This window comes from Dermacentor albipictus, chromosome 8 (assembly GCF_038994185.2).
Source record: "Dermacentor albipictus isolate Rhodes 1998 colony chromosome 8, USDA_Dalb.pri_finalv2, whole genome shotgun sequence".
Classification (NCBI taxonomy): domain Eukaryota; kingdom Metazoa; phylum Arthropoda; class Arachnida; order Ixodida; family Ixodidae; genus Dermacentor; species Dermacentor albipictus.
Genome location: NC_091828.1, coordinates 102,638,611 through 102,657,133, shown reverse-complemented (window position 1 = coordinate 102,657,133; position 18,523 = coordinate 102,638,611). Strand labels below are relative to the sequence as shown.

Genomic DNA, 18,523 nt, shown 5'->3' with positions numbered 1-18,523 from the left:
AAAGACTGAACACGCTAGTTCGGCAGCGTTCCCGGACTTCCGTTCTCTATACGAGACTCATTCATAAAGGCCGCGCGGTATACGCACGAAACCAGGAAGAAAAAGGCGTCGTTTTTTTTTTTTTCCTTTCGGGAAATTCGTCACGCGATGGGTGCTCAAGAACACAGGCGCGGCGCGCAGTTCGCGTTCTACTTAGAGCCGTGCCGCTGGCGCTGGCAGCGAAGCGTTTTACTTGGAGATCTTGTTTCGCGGGAAAAGAAGAAAGAAAGCAGGGAGCAGGGCCGGCGTCCATTTTTGGTCTTACGCACACTCCCGGAAGCTGTACGCTAAAAGCGGAAAGCAAGAACGTGAGTAATAATCAGCACGGCAGAGTTTGAATAGGGCTATATACAACTCCACAAGCGTCGCGGCACGGATGGTGTGACTCGAGGTTGAAAGGTTGCGCGGAGTAGTCATTCGTACGACTGTAGTCTATTTCCATGGTCATAGTAAACGATTGTACGGTGATTCATTCAACGATGAGGATTGCTCCCCTACCAGTATTCCAGTTAAGAGAGTATTCTTTACTTCTAGTAAATATCACCATTCGGTAGAAACCTCTGTGTATAGACATATGGTTTCAGTTGAGGTGCATTGGAGTCGATTTTCCGCTGGGTGATAGTTGAGGAATTCCGGCAGAACCCATGTCAAGATGAGTGACGACGTTAACGCGATTACGTACCATTTGAGAAAACGCACGGATACTGCCACTGCCGAAAAGCGTTTTATGTATGAGTAACCCCCGTATGCAGAAATGCAACTTCAGTCGAAGCACATGCTTGACTTGATTTAGATGACGCCTGGCGTTAACGTGCCCGAAGACGCTCACTGCGTTTCCTTCGGCGCGTTCCCGATAGGCGTCACTCGGATCAAGTGAAGCATGTGCTTCGACTTGAGTCGCATTTCTAAAAAAAAAAAAAAAAATGCTCAGGAATAATTCACTCAAATACACAGACCTGGTTGAGCAATTCCGGCGGTTGAGTAGTATGCAGTCTTGCAAACGCGGAACGCATAGGTGACTAACATACTTTTACGTGCACCTATGCAATGCGCGAACATCAAATTGGGCTGGCGTGTCCATATAATTCCTATCGCAACGAAAGTGTGGGAGAAGTATATATGGCACTGGGTCGCCCATACCGGTTCCCGTATAAGCTTATTACGCGATCGATTAGTAGGGCGCGTCCATTCGAGCCTATAGTTAATTGTGCGCTAGCTGAGCGTCGCGGGCAACACAGACACATTTAACTTTCCTGAGATACACTGGTCTCAATTGGACACCTCAATTAGTATCTATAGACGCTGCGTGTAGCGTTTTTTGCGCAAGCTGTGCTCTGTGCCGTACACCGTGGCGATCTTTTTATGCGAAGCATATTACGAGGGCTCAACCCAGCTCCTCAGGCGCGGCGGTGACCATGAAATCACGTGACACCGTGACGTCACGACAGAGGAGAAGTGGCTTTGGCTCAACTCTTGCAAGACGGGCTGGGTGGGAATCGAACCAGGGTCTCCGGAGTGTGGGACGGAGACGCTACCACTGAGCCACGAGTGCAACGCTTCAAAGCGGTACAAAAGCGCCTCTAGTGAATGCGGTGTTGCCTTAGAAACGCGCTGTTTCTAAGGCGTGCGTCTCTTGCTCAGGCGCACATTTCGTTGCCGCGCCGAACGCTGCTTTGCTCGACGCTCACCGCGTCCAATGCGGGGCGCGTAGTCGCTGCCCTGTAGCCCATTGTCTTACACCCCTTGGCGGGTCGACGGGAACGCTGTCGCGTTCCACTCTTGAAGGCGAAGAAGTAATGCATGAGTTGTTTCTTCGTCTAGCCGAACCAAATATAGCCAAGCAACAGCAGTTCACCAGGCTAAACAGTGGTTCAACAACTAAAATAAAGGCTAGTATGCTTCGCATCCTGGGCTTAACCTTACCTAAGCCACAGCCATTTTTTTTTTTCTTCTCATCATTCCCATCTTTAGCAGCACGCTGGACAGGTTTACCTGACGGGTTCTCTCTCTCTCTCTCTCTCTCTCTCTCCTGCCAAAAGTAAATCGACGCTCGATGTAGCATCAAGCTACAGCGCTTCTTCAGCCACTGCCATTATATACCCAGTGACATGACAAAGCGGCAAGGCGCAAAATATTCAACAACGCAGACGATGAAATGGCAAGTCATGACGTAAACGGTGTCAGGCTTTAACTATATACAGGGTGTCCCATCTAACGCTATATATCCTTTAAAAAAGAAAGGAAGAGTCATTATGCGTTCATGAGACCTACGGTATTCGGTCATCAGTACTCTTCTGCTACCAGAATGACTTTCGTGGTCTAATTGCTAGCCGAATTAAAAAATAATAATGAGCAAGGACATCCTGTACATTCACAATTAAGCAACTCACGCTGACCTCTCGCAGACGCAAAATCATTGATCACGTGTACCGCGAAACCCATCGCAGTAGTTTCAAAACGCGGTAGGCGTGCTGCACGGGGCTGCATCCGCCTGCAGCGACTTCTGAGCAGACGATTTACGCAGAAGCAGACAAGGAAGCAGACGACATGTCTAAGCAGCCCCAAAGTTGAGCTTCCTTTGGGCAACCTTGCACAGTCCAGTGACGCGGAAGCGACGCACCGTGAACAATGGGGATGATGAAGCGACCAAGCTGTGACGTGAATAAGACCTCCGTGGCTCGCAGCGAGCTGTGTTAATTTTAACCTGTCGCATGGAGAGTAAAATGATTTTTTCGCGTAGCCAGCGTCGCGCGCTGGCTCTTCAACAACTGCCGTTGCCGCCCGCTTGCCACGACTTCCCAGCAGACGATTTACGCAGAAGCAGACGAGGAAGCAGACGACGCACTTCAAAGGAGTTGCCGCTTGTACTTCTGCTCTGTTCCCGCCCTGCATCGCCAGCCCCCTTCTACCCATACGGCTACATCGTCATATTTTTGTATAATTTTTTTTTTCGTTCCTGGTTATTCTTGTATCAAAGCTCGGAACCAGCCCGAGTAATCAGAAACAGGCCGCGGCGTTTTTCTTCTCACAAACCGCCTTGTGGCATCTGATCGTCTGAGCAGCGGCTTCGCGGAGTACTAAAGTGTACCGCGAACCGACCGCTTCCTGCGCGTGAAACAGAAAGCCCTCCGAGATTACCGCGAAGTGAATGGCTATATATGATGGGCAATCTCAGAAGCCGTTGAAGCCGAAAGCAACTTCGGTCGGGTGCTTTCACGGAACACAAAGAGGGGCTGACACTTGCAGGAAGCGCACTACCCCGGAACTCTTCTGTGTGTTTACTTTGTTCTACAAGGAGAGAGCTCGAAGTGTATACGTATAAGTGCCTTGATGGCATACAGGGTACGAATGTTCGGAAGCATTGGAGGCGAGGTTTTTACATGCCGCCGGCGTGGTGCACTTAACCCTAAGCCGCATAATTGAGACCCCGCACCGGCGAGATATACACGGATCCAGGAAAACACTCTTAAGTGCTGCTTTTGTCCACGGAAGTAGTTTTTAACCTCATTTTCTAAGACACTGTGGAAATTGAGGGCTCGAAAAGGTACTGTTGCTGTTCTCACTGCGGTGGAGTAGAGTTACACAGTCACGGGGCGTAACCAAGGGTTCCGAGAAAGCTAAACTCTGCAATTCCTAACACAGTTGGACATCAAGCAAAAATTGAGCCTTTACTTTTGGCCATGGAGAGTAGATGTACACAAAAAACGAACTATTACTCATAAGATTCACTTAGTAAGATATAATCACAAATTGATTTTTTGAACTATCAACAAATGTCAACTCGTTGCAGCGCATAAAAACGAAATTATAATGCTACGCCCGTTAGATTTATTTCGCTTAAATAACAAATTTTCACGTATCCAACCCAGCGTACCGTTTAGGATAACAAGGTCTGAAAAAAAAAACCGCTAAGTTCCGTTACATTGAAATTGCCTAATCCAACCTCATCATTGCTTTGCGGTCCGAATTTTCGATTTATAGAAAGTGACATGACCTTAAACTACCGGAAAGTTCCCAACTAACTAACTAACTAACTAACTAACTAACTAACTAACTAACTAACTAACTAACTAACTAACTAACTAACTAACTAACTAACTAACTAACTAACTAACTAACTAACTAACTAACTAACTAACTAACTAACTAACTAACTAACTAACTAACTAACAAGCAAATGCAGCAACCAAGCACGAACTTGAAGCCTAAATTACGTGTTGCTATATAGGAGCTAAGGCCATACGCCCTCATCGACTGCAGAGTCATCCCACAGGGGCATTCACTTGGGCGCATTTTTGACGAAGACGTTCCAGAAAAAAAAAAGAGAAAAAAAGAAGAAAAAAACAACCTTCCAGAATAAGCACCTAATCTGTCGACGAGGTTGCGCCACTTTCCGTCGAGAAAGGTTCCGGGAAGCAATAAAGCGCAAACGAAACCAACAAGCCGTTAAAGCAAGGTGACAGCGTGAACAGTTCCAAAGGCATCGCACCCATGCATTCACTCCAGAAGTTAAACGGAGTAAACGGGGCAGCGACGTCCAGACGACGCTGGCTGTGTCTGTCGTCTGCTCTCTTCAACGAGAACAGACGACCTCGTTGACTCACGACAAGGGCAAGGTTAATGTCGAAGCCCCCATTGGTACGCTCGCGTCGTCGTGGTGTGACGCAACACGGCACGCGGGCTCCAACGCCTACGCCCCGTAACCGGAATCCGCAAACGGGGCGCGTACTTGCGTTTTCTTAAACTGTGCAGTACAGCGGAAGCCTGTGTCTTTGAATCGGGGGATAGTCAGTTTACGCAAACACCAGTGAGTGCTCATTAATCGTCGGCATGACACGTTACATCACCTTTTCCATTCACGTCATCTGCTCTAAAGGGAACTGTTGCAGACGACGCTTCATGATTCACTGTGCGAAGTTGACGGTTGCTCTGGTGAGTGCGTGCTTTCAACAGCAGAGAATACGCAAATTAGGGCAAATATATGCTGCTAGTTCTGTGTTAAATGGTGTGATGCGACGCCTATGCGGCGAGTATCGTGAAAATGAACCCGTTACGTATACACTTAGAATTGTATTGTTACCGATGCAGTTACGCGAGCAGATAGGAATAACGTGGTCGCTGCAATTACACTAATGTGTGCTTTAGCTGATGTCGTGCCACAAGACGGCGCCACTGCACTTCTGCTCACGCCTGCCACTCCGGTGTGCCGACCAAGACAGAATATTTCACAGGAAGATGGAGGATCGCACTGATGAACAGTAGTCGAACAAGGAACGCCGCTGAAGTCAACGTTTCGACAAGTGAACTTGTCAGTGTGAAAACAACGTTAGGGCTGTCCTGACGAAGACAATTAAGAGGAAGCTTTAGCTCGGGCCCAACTCCAAAGTTGCCTATTCAAATACACGTAAAACGCAGAAATGCTTTTAATCAAATGTGTTGCATTTCCCAGAGAAAGTTACGTTGTGGTGACTGTCAGAAGCGAAATTTTTATTTCGGGTCTGAATTTTTTCACAGCTATTTAAAAACATAGAAATTAGAAAAGTGGAAGCCCGAAGTTTACAAATTTATCATTCGGCATCAAAAACAGATATAGCCGTTCTGCAAACAGCATACCTTAGAGCATGTAAAGAGGACAAAGTTCTTATATAAAGGTACAGCTTACGTGAGTTTCTTACAATGTTTACAAGGGCCTTTAAAAAGTCATACATAATTACGGCGCTCTGCAGAGCAGTGTATAATAAACCATATTTTTTTCGCTTTAACTGTACTATTAGGTCCAATTTACGGAATTGTGATATCAACTTGCACTGCTGATTTACAAAGTGGTAAACTTTTATAGTTTAGTTTTCTGAAGAATTTGCAATTTTCCACAATATTTATAAAAGAATTGACGGCCTAAATCCAACCCGCGTCCAAAAGTCACCAACATTAACATGTTCTTTTACATACAACAAACCTCACCAAATTTTTGTGCCGTGTTTGCTGAGAGAAACGATTTTTCCTTTCCCATGTATTCCGATAGGAGTCCTCGAGCTAAAGCTTCCACTTAAGTTGCCTTGTCGAAAAGCTGGCTTCAGCGACATTCCTCGTTCACTACCTCCCTTCGGTGTATCCGTTATTCCGCAAATTGTAGCACCGGTTTCCCGGATAGGCTAGAACTCTGTTTCCGCAAACACATCGCCGTTTGCAGTACACCGGGCTACCGGTAAGGTAGATGTGAGCAGCCACGTTGGCCACGCCGTATCATGGCGCAATGTTTAACGAGAATAGACAAAGCTAGCGCTATCACTGCTACGACCAACCATATTCTACTTGGCTGCTGGAGCAAAGCGTCGGCCGTTACATAACCGTAAGCGTATGCTCATACAGCCCTTTGTTTTTTTTTACATTTGCCTTCGACGAGAACACACACGGCACAAACGCATTTGCGGTTAGCTTAAGCGTTACAAGATGTCGCTTACAACACTGCTATGGGCGTCCGCGGCTACTCCGGTAACCCGGTATACGGTAACGCGTTTACGTTTTACGAGAACACCCATGACACTAACGCATTTGTGGTTAGCTTAAGCGTTACAAGATGTCGCTTGCAACACTGCTACAAGCGTCCGCGGCTACTCCGGTAACCCGGTATACGGTAACGCGTTTACGTTCTACGAGAACATCCGCGACACAAACGCATTTGTGGTTAGATTAATCGTTACAAGATGTCGCTAGCAACACTGCTACTGGCGTCCGCGGCTCCTCCGGTAACCCGGTATACGGTAACGCATTTACCTTTTACTAGAACACCCATGACACAAATGCATTCGTGGTTAGATTAATCGTTACAAGCTGTCGCTTGCAACACTGCTACAGGCGTCCGCGGCTCCTCCGGTAACCCGATATACGGTAATACGTTTACGGACACGGCGAAACTCTCCATCTTTAGCTACTGCACGCTTTTAGAGCCGGAGGTCGCACTCCGTAAAGGTATATACGCGCGCGCGCCTTCTCTCTCCATGCTGCGGAGCGTCGTCAGAAGCGACGAGGAATGACGTGAGCAGCGACTGTGTAGGCTTTTAAGGAACGAAAGCTGCCCGCCGCAGCAATCGCTCATCCTGCCCCCCTCTCCGCGCGGTGATTCAGTGGGCGCGGTATTTGGGGCAAGAGTGCACTTTGCGCTCGCTCCGGCCGAGTATGCGGCGAGACGACGGAGGCGGTATACCGCGTGTTCGCGCCGCGTTATGCACTCGTAGTTTTCCGAAGGGGGGCGGACCTCTTCGAAAGCACGTGACGCATGTGTCAACGTCGGTGCGAAGGGTGAGAAGCGGCCCCCGGGGACGTTTCCACTCGCGTGTATAGACCGGCGCGACGTAAGGAAGTGCCATTCTTTTTTCGTTCCTTCCTGTCAACGTACCGAGTCCGAGTAGCATTTGTCTCCGTTCTTTAAGAGTAAGCGCTGCTTGGGAGCTCCGATATAGATAGAAGAGACCAACGAAATCGTTTTGTTCGGCAACCACAGGACGATTTTTAATGAGGGTTGTTGCATTCAAATGAACTCGCAAATCCAGTAAGTGTAGGAAATGTTCTTTCAATTCACGTCATCAGTTTATAAAGAAAAAGAAAATTGCATTTGTTCAAAGGCCTTATATACCACCTTTACAAATCAGCAACTTAGCGGTAAATAACGCTTACACAATTCTGTAATAGCACATGCACTATATGTTACATGCAAAGCGGTCAAAATTGGTGTAACTGCCCTCAAATAAACCGATGACGAGTGACCAGAGCTTTCGCAAAACCCTCGTAAACACTAACAAATACACTTGAGCTGTAAGCTCTTATAGAACATTTCTCCACCTTAGATGCCAACAGAAGCAGCTTACCGAACTACCATATCCGTACTTGGTGCCGAGTTACTTTCTTTTTTCGTAAGGTTTGTGCTTCAACTTCGCTCAAGCCTACCCTCTACGGCCAATAGTTACAATAAGTACCAGATTCAAGATCATATTATCGCTTGTTACATTAGCGGGCAACTTTTGTTTCTCAAATGCAAACAAACTTTGTTCAAATCGATCCAGCGGTTTGCTCAAAAGAGCACTTCTGCGTTTCACACGTACTATAATAGGAGAATCGAATTTGGTCCAGAGGTTAACATGGCGCTTACTCGGGAATGACATTTAAGAGGAGGCTTCAGCTCGGGCCCAACACCGATGCCGCCAATTCAAATACCGCGCCGTACCACCGGTACCACCGAGCGATTTCTACCGCGGCGTTAGACTGCACAATCTTCGGGATCGGCCCACAAAAATGGGCAAACAGTCCCAAGAAAAAACGGTTAGCTCCCATAACAGTGCTACACAAACGTTTTAAAACAGAACACGCGTTTTAGATTGCAGGTCACACGCGTTTATTAAAGTTTAACTATTTGACTAAACATCTGGATTGATATATCGCAAAGACACTTGTGTGCTCGTAGCGGCACTAGGAGTAGTTGCTCGCAATGTCCGCCAAAGAATAGCTATTAGGAAATTTATGCTCCATAATAATTTCGAATAATCCACCCATTTCTTGGCCAATCCCCCATCGTGGGTAGGAGCCACACGCATCACAGGCTACAACAACGACAAGAGGACAAGCGGTTACGAACGAGCTACAGCGAGAACGCTCCAGCTGCTACCATGGGAGGCATTCTGTGAGGGTCCACCTAGCGGTCATGTCCATTTCGTCTGCTGTTGAAGTTCTGATTGGCTGAGCTGGTCTGCGCGTGCGCAGTAGCGAGGCACCACAGCCAATCAGCGCTTCCGCAGCAGACGAAATGGACATGTCCACCAGGTGGACTCTCACAGAATACCTCCCCAGGCCCGGCGAACGACGGTATGACGCTACTCCGCTGGTCAGCAGCCGCAGTTATTAGTCGCCGCCGCTCCCAATAAGGACAGACGTCCCGCATCGAGGAGGTTGAAAGAAACACTGATGGAGTGGAAGCTTCCGTATAGCTTCTTCCCAGGAAAGGTGAAGACAATGCTTGCCCCTCGTTCGCCTTGAAATAGAGCCTTCTCGGGCGATGTACGCTTACATATTAAGTGATTTGGCTCTGTCGTTTTAATGCTAAGCTAATTAGAAAGTAAAAGCAGGTCGATCCCAACAAACATAGTAAACTTCGTATGAATAGTGATGACGTTCTCCCCAATGCGGTATGCCAGGGTGTTCAGATTTCACACTATAACCAGTAACACACAGATATGCGTAGATAAGCACCGGTCTGGTAGAATAAGCCACGAATAACCAAGGACGTTGCTTAACTCGTGGGAAGTGTGCGAAAAGCGCTCCTTCACCCTTTACTTATTGTTTCATCGTGCCCCTGCTGTGTGGCTTCACCTCCGGGACATCGTTTCCACTCCCGCAGTTTGTTCTGTAACCTCCTTGTCCTGAATGTACTGGCCTCCCTACATACTGAAGGTTCATACAAAACGTTTATAGTCCTTACGAAGAGACGTTCATTCGTTTTCCACAAATACATAGAACATGCTAGCTTAAGAATTACGCTAAAAAAAAAAAAAGTTGGTGAGGCCTATCTTCGTCCCCAGACAGTATCGGTATAGCTATCTCGAGTGCATGTTCTTTCTCTAGCATTGAGCCACTCGTAACTTTCCAGTGAAGAAAGCTATGTCATGATGACGCGTGCGTGTCTTTTGTTATCTGAAAGCGGCGGAGGCGCAGTTCGAACGCGTTATGCCCAAACATATAGTTCCACGTGGATTAAGGAAAACTGAGACAACTTGTTGATTTTTCATTCCGGTGATCTGCGCAAAAAGAGCGAGGGAAAAGAAAGAAAACAATACACACTAATGAAATGTTATTTGAGTCAAAACCTAATGAGCATAGCAAAAATATTATTTAATTATTGTAAGGTCGTTGTGAATGTTCGGCTTGGTGAAGCTCATATGTGCATTATTTTCGTTGCTTAAGTGCGTGCTTCCCCGACTTCTGTGGGGCCCACTCTGTTTTTGTATATGTGTTGTATGGCAATGTTGTGCTGTTGGCTCGCACCCTGGCCGCTTCCAGGAAGTGCCTGCTTTGGGAAGACGGTGGCCGGACGCTGTTCGGCGAAAAAGGGAGCGGCAGTGGTTCTCGAGCACTGGGTCTGGCGAGTGCCATAAATCGCGCAGTGAGCCGTCGTAGCGACATCTGGAGAAGGGTGTCTTTGGGGAGTGTTTTGCGTCGGGCCGAGGCGCCGCGGGGGGGGCTCGAGCGGCGGCCACCGCCGGTGCGAGCTACGCAGCCCGGGGACATGGTCCCGCGGCTGGCTGGGGGGTGATAATGTGTGCGGCTGGGCGGGCAGTGTGAGCTGAGGCCTGAGAGACGACGGACCGTTCTCGTCAGGTGCCCGATCGGAGCGACGGACTGCTCCGAGGCCTTGCTTAGCCGCATTCATAAATGTGGAGCCGTTTTCCTTGTTTGCTTGTAACTCCTTGTACTCCATATACTCCATGTAACCGTAACTATCTGCCGGTAAATAAATCAGTTCGAATTATTGACATCAAGCGTCGTTAGTGCCGAGATACCGAAGCAGAGAGCAGGGCATCGGCTCAGGAAGAGCCGAGAGCAAACAACAACCACAAAGAAAGAAGAACCCGGCGGAAGAAGAAGAGAAGAAGAAACCAAAAACTTTACTGGCGCAGCCGACAGGATATCTGTTCTCGGTAAGCCTTCGGTGGACGGCAGTGGCAGATAGGCGGTAACCGATCGGAACTCACGAAGGTGACAGAACTGCGACGACGTCACAGAAGTGCGACGACTTCATCACTGTGCCTGGGTCAGGCGAATAAACGGAAAGCGAGGCTGCTGCTCACGTGAAGGCGAGTAGCGAAGACAAGCGTCGACGGGCCAACGGACCGAGCCCGGACAGTGCGTCGACGGACTGACGCACGGGAAGCGCTCACTAATGGACTTGTGAGTGCGCATCGGACAGTGCAGCCCACTGATGGACTAGTGGCGGAACTGCATCGCCCTCTTATGGACTAGAAGAAACCCGAGAAGAGCTGCGTGGTGGTGACGACCGGGAACAGCGACTCCTTTCATCTGCCTCCAGGGACTGGAAACAAGGTGGGTGACTTCCCTGCATAGTTCACAGAGACCACTAGCTGTAATCGAGGACCAGTGGGTGCTGATCATGAGTAGTGACGGGGAAGCTGCGGGGCCGAGCGCCGGGGTAGGGTCGGGCACAAGCGCAGACAGGCAAGAACTCGAATTTCAACATGAGACTCAGATAGCTTCAATGGAATTGGAGCGTTTGAAGCTTCAGTTGCAAATTGAGCAGCAGAGAACGCGGCAGCTCGAAATGCGAGAAAGTATAGATGACAGAGCACCAAACAGGCATCCGGAATCCCGCGAGGAGACCCTAGGGCACTTTTCCAAAATGCTAAGAAGCCTTCTAACTCCAATCCCATCGGATCCAGAGGTACCGGTGTGGTTGGAGGGCATTGAGGGCATCTTTCGGTCGTACGGAGTGCCAGAGAGCATCAAAAGTCACTTGGTACTGCCGCTGATCGCAGGGAGGATTCGGCACATTTTTTCGAAGCTGTCGACTGATGAACTGAACAGCTACGCCAAAGTAAAAGAGACCATTTTGTCCGAGCTGAGGCTGTCACCGGGCGATTATCTCAGACAGTTCCGGTTTGCAACGCCGATGCGAGACGAGACCTGGCAGCACTTTGCGTCTAGGCTCGAGAGCTATTATACCTTCTATACGGCGGCGCGGGGCGTAAAAACTTTCAAAGATCTGTTTGCGCTTCAAGTCGCTGACCAAATTAAACAAACATTGAGCCAGGAAGCGTGGAAGCATGTTAAGCGTGAAGAGGGTAACGGGTGGGCAACGCCACACGAAATTGCAAAGTTCATCGAAGCTTACGAAGACATCGAGGGTAAGGGGTCTGCGCGGAGGCAGGTGACAGCGCCGAAAACGGCGGGAGAATACGGGCGCACGGCGAGCACAACGAATGACGCGAGGGTTGTTGCACCTTGTGTGCCGTCGGTGAACAAGGAAGCCGCTCTGAAGAAAACGCAGGCCGCGTGTTTTGTATGCAATGGACCGCACTTCGCGCGAAACTGCCCCAACAGAGCGGCGACCCATCGCAAAACCGTGAACCGGGTTGGCAAAGACCGGAAATCGGAAGCGGTGCCCGGTTGTCAGCAGGCGGTGTCACTCGAAAGCAGTGAGCTTGGGCCCGCCTGCGGGGGCACATCAACCAGAAATAAGAGAGAACTCGATATACCTGCTGTGGAGTATGTCAGATTAAGGTGCGGCGATGCTTCAATTAAGGCACTGGTTGACACGGGTGCGGAGATTACGGTGCTCAGAGAAAGCGCCGTGCCCGAAAGCGCGAAACATGAGATGGGAAATGTGACGCTGGTGGCAGCTTTCGGCGCGAAAGTCGTGGCGAGGCTGGCGCGCGTTGAGCTAGGCCTGGATACGGGCGGGAGTGTCCACCTTGCTAGGGAAGTACCTGTAATCTGCGCGTTTACTGAGGAATTAGCGACAGACGACGCTGACTGCCTGCTTTCGGCGGAGGCATGGCACATGATTAAAGAAGCATGTGCCGGTACTCAGGGCGGGCGAGTGATCGAGGCAGCTTTAGACCTTACTTCCGATATTTGGGGAGAGGAGGAGAGCGTGGGCGACCCTGCTTCGAGCGCAGATGTAGACCAAGCTGCCAAAGTTGGCTTAGTGGTGCAGGGAGATGCGACTTTTGATTCGAGTAGGACAGAGCAAAATCAGGCCTTTCGGGAGGCGCAGAGAGCAGATCCGAGCCTGGTCGAGGCATGGAAACAAGGTAAAGCAGGCAGCCATGGGATGTTTGTTCGCGACGGGCTGCTTTTTCACAAGGACAAAATTGCCGCCAGGGTCTATCAGCAGTTAGTCCTGCCTGGTGAGAGAAGGAAGGAGGTTCTGCTCCTTGCGCATGAGTCACCGTGGGGTGGGCACCTCGGAATAAGAAAGACATCCAATAGGATAAAGATGTCTTTCTATTGGCCTGGCATTGACAGAGACATTAAACAACATTGTCAGACATGCCACGGTTGCCAGGTCCGGTCTGACCGTAAGGTCATGGACCGCGTTCCGATAACGCCACTCACGCGCCCAAGTTACCCGTTCCAGGTAGTTAACGTTGATGTAATCGGGCCATTGAACCCCCCATCGGCACGGGGACACAGATATGCTCTGTGTGTAACGGATTTGCATACCAGATGGCCGGAAGTGGTGTGTTTGACATCGCTTACGGCGCGAAGGACATGTGACGCACTGCTAGAGATTTTCTCGCGGACCGGTGTCCCTGAGGCAATCTGCAGCGATCAAGGAACTAATTTTGCTGCACAGATGACGCAGATTTTCTGTGAGAGAATCGGGAGCTCACCGCGATTCTCCACCCCAGAGCACCCGGAAAGTAATGGCTCCGTAGAGAGGTGGAACCGCATATTTAAAAATATGCTGTTTCATGTGATCGAGAGAGACAGGAGGAATTGGGACAAATTTGTCCCCTTCTTGCTCTGGGCGTATAGGGAGGTGCCCCATGACACAACGGGCGTTTCCCCCTTTCAGATGTTGTTTGGTAGAAGCCCGACTGGGCCGCTGTCGATACTGAAGAATAGCTGGACAGGGGAGGTCGACATACCTGATAACCTGAGAGAGTCGGCAGCTCAATATCTAGAGAAGTTGCGTGAGCAGCTGCAGCTAGCTGCCGAGCTCGCAGGACTAACGGCTAGCAGGCAGCAAGACGCGTACGCCTCCCAGTACAATCTCCGCGCCCGAGTAAAGACGTTCGATATCGGCGACGATGTCCTATTGTTTCGCATGGGCGAGCACGGGAAATTACAATCGAAGTGGTGCGGGCCGTATAAGGTAGCCGCAAAACCGCGCCAAAATTCCTACGAGATAATCGTGGAAGGCGGAAAACGAAGAACCGTGCATGCTAACCATCTTCGTCCCTATCACGCAAGGATAGGGCACACGAGCGTTATCTTCCACGACGATGAGGACTTTGGGGAAGTCGAGTGCAGTCCATCCGTAACGGAACAGTTGGAAAGTGAGTTACCGGCTACTGCGACAGAGCACTTGTCGTCAAGCCACGAATCCCAGATACGCGCGTTGTTCCGGTCCCACGGCGACGTGTTTTCGGGGCAACCAGGAAGGGCACGGATAGGTGACCATCGAATTGTACTATACGAGGGGTACACGCCGAAAAAGGGTCACCCGTATCGCGTACCTGAGCTCCTTAGGAAGGAGATAGCTAAGGAAATCGACGAACTTCTCACTCTGGGACTTATTTACCCGACCACGAGCGCGTTCGGTCACCCTGTGGTGTGTGTCACCAAGAAAGACGGTTCCCTTAGACTTTGTGTCGACTACAGAGCACTGAATGCTGGTACCGTGGATGACGCGTTTCCCATGGCTCGCCAGGAGGAGCTTATATATCGAGTAGGAGCGGCCAACTTCATCACTCTTATCGATCTTAGGCGGGGTTATTGGCAGATTCCCGTTGATGAGGAAAGTCAAGACAAGACAGCGTTTGTGACACATTTAGGCCAATTCGCGTGGCGTGTCATGCCATTCGGGTTAAAGAACGCTCCCGCCACTTTCCAACGGGCAATGAATGATCTTCTCGCAGGACATCAGGAATATGCCTGCGCGTATCTGGATGACATAGCAGTGTTTTCCAGAACGTGGACCGACCATTTAGAACACCTTGAGCATGTGCTAACCGCAATGCGCGAGGCAAGCTTGACAGCCAATCTGCAGAAATGCCAGGTCGCGGCGCGTCAGATAAAATACCTGGGGCATGTCGTAGGCTCGGGGCAACATGGTCCAGACCCGGAAAAAGTTAGGGCCATTAAGGAGCTACAGAGACCACGAACAAAGCGCGAACTCAGGAGCGTTTTGGGTCTCTGCGGATATTACAGAAACTACGTGAGAGATTACGCAGAAATTGCTAAACCCCTAACTGAACTGACAGTGAGAAAGGTGCCGAATCAAATCCCCTGGGGCGTGGAGGCAGACCGGGCATTTGGCGAGTTGAAGGAAGAAGCCCTTTGTAGGGCGGCGATGTTGTCGACTCCGGATTCCTCTAAGCCATATTGGCTGTTCACAGATGCGTCCGCAAACGCAGCAGCCGCTTGCTTGGCTCAGATGACAGAATCGGGCGAAGAGCGGCCCATATCATTTGCAAGCCATCGCTTTAACGACACTCAGATGAGATGGGCCACAATAGAAAGGGAGGCGTTTGCCGTAATCTGGGCCCTTCGTAAATTCGACACGTGGGTTTACGGCGCCCGAATAAACATCGTGTCAGATCACAACCCCCTAACCTACTTAACTACGACGCACCCCGCGGGCGCGAAGCTTGTCCGCTGGGCGCTGGCGCTACAACGGTACAACGTCACCGTCAGCCACAGAAAGGGCACGGAGCACGCGAATGCCGATGCGTTATCGCGTCTTACGAGAGCCGATTGGGTGTCTGAGGAAATGTGTGGGGGGAACGAAATGCAAGAGTAGCGCCCCCCGTGGTCTCTGGGGGCTGAGCCCGGGAGTCGCCCGGAGTGACTATATGTGCTTGGACATGGAATGTACATACTTGGCAGTGCTGGATATTATGTCATTACGGTGTGTTCCAGTGTTAAGGCAACGGCGCGTATATATGCCATATTCAGTGCCGTGTTTTGTGTGTCATGCTGAACCTTTTTCGTGCGCCCAAGAGTGCATTCACGTAACCAATTCATCACTTCTAAGTTAATTTTTCCCTTATGTGGTATTGTTTCCACTTGTGTGTATGTATCATTCACGACGACACCTTGAGTTAATCGTGCATTACAACCAGTAGGATTGTAATAACGATCTTGGGTGCGGGGTGTAAGGTCGTTGTGAATGTTCGGCTTGGTGAAGCTCATATGTGCATTATTTTCGTTGCTTAAGTGCGTGCTTCCCCGACTTCTGTGGGGCCCACTCTGTTTTTGTATATGTGTTGTATGGCAATGTTGTGCTGTTGGCTCGCACCCTGGCCGCTTCCAGGAAGTGCCTGCTTTGGGAAGACGGTGGCCGGACGCTGTTCGGCGAAAAAGGGAGCGGCAGTGGTTCTCGAGCACTGGGTCTGGCGAGTGCCATAAATCGCGCAGTGAGCCGTCGTAGCGACATCTGGAGAAGGGTGTCTTTGGGGAGTGTTTTGCGTCGGGCCGAGGCGCCGCGGGGGGGGCTCGAGCGGCGGCCACCGCCGGTGCGAGCTACGCAGCCCGGGGACATGGTCCCGCGGCTGGCTGGGGGGTGATAATGTGTGCGGCTGGGCGGGCAGTGTGAGCTGAGGCCTGAGAGACGACGGACCGTTCTCGTCAGGTGCCCGATCGGAGCGACGGACTGCTCCGAGGCCTTGCTTAGCCGCATTCATAAATGTGGAGCCGTTTTCCTTGTTTGCTTGTAACTCCTTGTACTCCATATACTCCATGTAACCGTAACTATCTGCCGGTAAATAAATCAGTTCGAATTATTGACATCAAGCGTCGTTAGTGCCGAGATACCGAAGCAGAGAGCAGGGCATCGGCTCAGGAAGAGCCGAGAGCAAACAACAACCACAAAGAAAGAAGAACCCGGCGGAAGAAGAAGAGAAGAAGAAACCAAAAACTTTACTATTATGATTTCGTCGAATGAGCCGCAACTGAAAACCTCCCCACAAACGTTATACTAGGCTATGCGGTACGATTCCTGCGCTTAAAATCAGAATTTAAAGGTGCGTCGAACTCAGCGTAACGCATAGTACAACACGTCGGGCTTACAGGGTTAGAAAGCAAAACACACGCGATATGGACGATTATATCCATTTTTTTTTCTTTCGCTTCGGTGCCAAGAAAAGCACGCAAGCTTTTCTTAAAGCGTAGCAGGACTCTGCCCACGAGGAAAAAAAAAACAAAAAAACACTGCGCCTCTCAGCTCAAGCTATCATCTTTCGCGGTGTACAAAAAAAGAAATGAACAAAAACGCGCGCTTGCGTAATACAGACGTCAGAGTATTCGGCTACACGTTCCGGAACGTCTCGTTGCCGCTATCTTCATCGAAGTGCACTTGAGACAGTGCAGAGGGAGGGGGGGCGAGGAGGGGGCGGAGTGGGGGGGCGCCAGTGCAAAGGGAAGGCGACGGCGACTTTGCCTGAGGGGGCGACGTGGGGGAGGGGGGAGGCGACGCCAAGTGCCGACACTTTCCGAGAACGCCGCACGCGCGCGCTCTCTCTCTCGCTCGCCGCAAGATGGCGTCGATGTGTGCCGCGCCGACGCGGCGCGATGTTCCCGGAAACCAAGCGCGCTGGTTGGGACGTGCGACTTGCCGCGACGTGCGTGTACACGCGGCGACACGCGATCCTCCAGCGGTGACCCGATCTGCCCTCGGGAGGGGGAGAGGGGGAGAGAGGAAAGTGAAAGCCGTAAACAAACGCCCATTGTGTTGGCACTCGGAAGAAGTCGCCCGCGCGCAGAAAGCGTTCCGCGGGACACGTCTGGACTCGGCGACCCGTGTTTTCGCGAGTGCTATATGGTACAAGGTGTGGGACCGGGCTAGTTGGTACTTGATGCTGAAGTGACCAGCGCAAGAGTGGACACGGGACACTAAAAAGGCAACAAGGACAAGCTGCTGAAGTGACTAGCGCAAGTGTGGACACGGGACACAAAAAAGGCGACAGGGACAACATTAGCTTGTCCTTGTCGCCTTTTTAGTGTCCCGTGTCCTCTCTCGCTCTAGTCCATGCTTAGCTTGTCCTTGTTGCCTTTTTAGTGTCCCGTGTCCACTCTTGCGCAAGTCCAAGATTAGCTTGTCCTTGTCCTCTTCAGTGTCCGGTGTCCACTCTTGCGCCAGTCACTTCAACTATGGTGGAGCCGCATTCGCTAGAGAGTAGAGAGAGAGAGAAAGCTTTCGCTTGTCCGTATAAGTTAGCGCTAGCGTATAAGTTAGTCCGTATAAGTCGCTTCTCAGTATAACCGCTAGCAGTATAAGTTACTGCTAGCGGTTTGAGATTCGCGGGATGAGTCCCAGTTTCTAAAAAAAAGAATGTCCCGATGTTAATGTCAGTTATGTACGAGCGTCTGCAAGACAGTCTTTGCACCTGCAATTTACAGCAATTTCGCCTTCCATAGATACCTGAAACTTACGTTGGGCGTCCGGGAAAATGAGATTTTCAATGTGCAAGCATTTCTATGCCTACCGAACGAGGAAAGCCGAACGTCCGTCTGTCACGTAACACGGTCGCTTTCATGATAGGCCCCGCAGCAGCGAGCGAATTGACCTTCCCGCTGCCTCTCGCTTCCGACGCCAACTAAGCGGCGAGAACACAACGCACACGAAGGTATCAGCGCTCTGCGCACTCTGTCCCCCTCGCGAATGGCTTTCAAGATAGGTCCCGCGTGGCCGCGCCACACGAAGATGCAGCCGGATCGAGTACGGTTTACAATGGCTCGACATGGATGGATAAGG

At 50.5% G+C, this 18,523-nt stretch overlaps 1 protein-coding gene across 1 annotated transcript in view; it reads left to right on the top strand.

Moving 5' to 3' along the window:
* Window positions 1-221: 221 nt before the first annotated feature.
* LOC135913697 (uncharacterized) overlaps window positions 222-18,523 on the top strand; it is a 190,351-nt gene continuing 172,049 nt past the window's right edge. The window contains exon 1 of the mRNA XM_070522931.1: window positions 222-347. The gene's annotated coding sequence lies outside the window, so the exon portion shown is untranslated. The remainder of the gene's footprint in view (window positions 348-18,523) is intronic.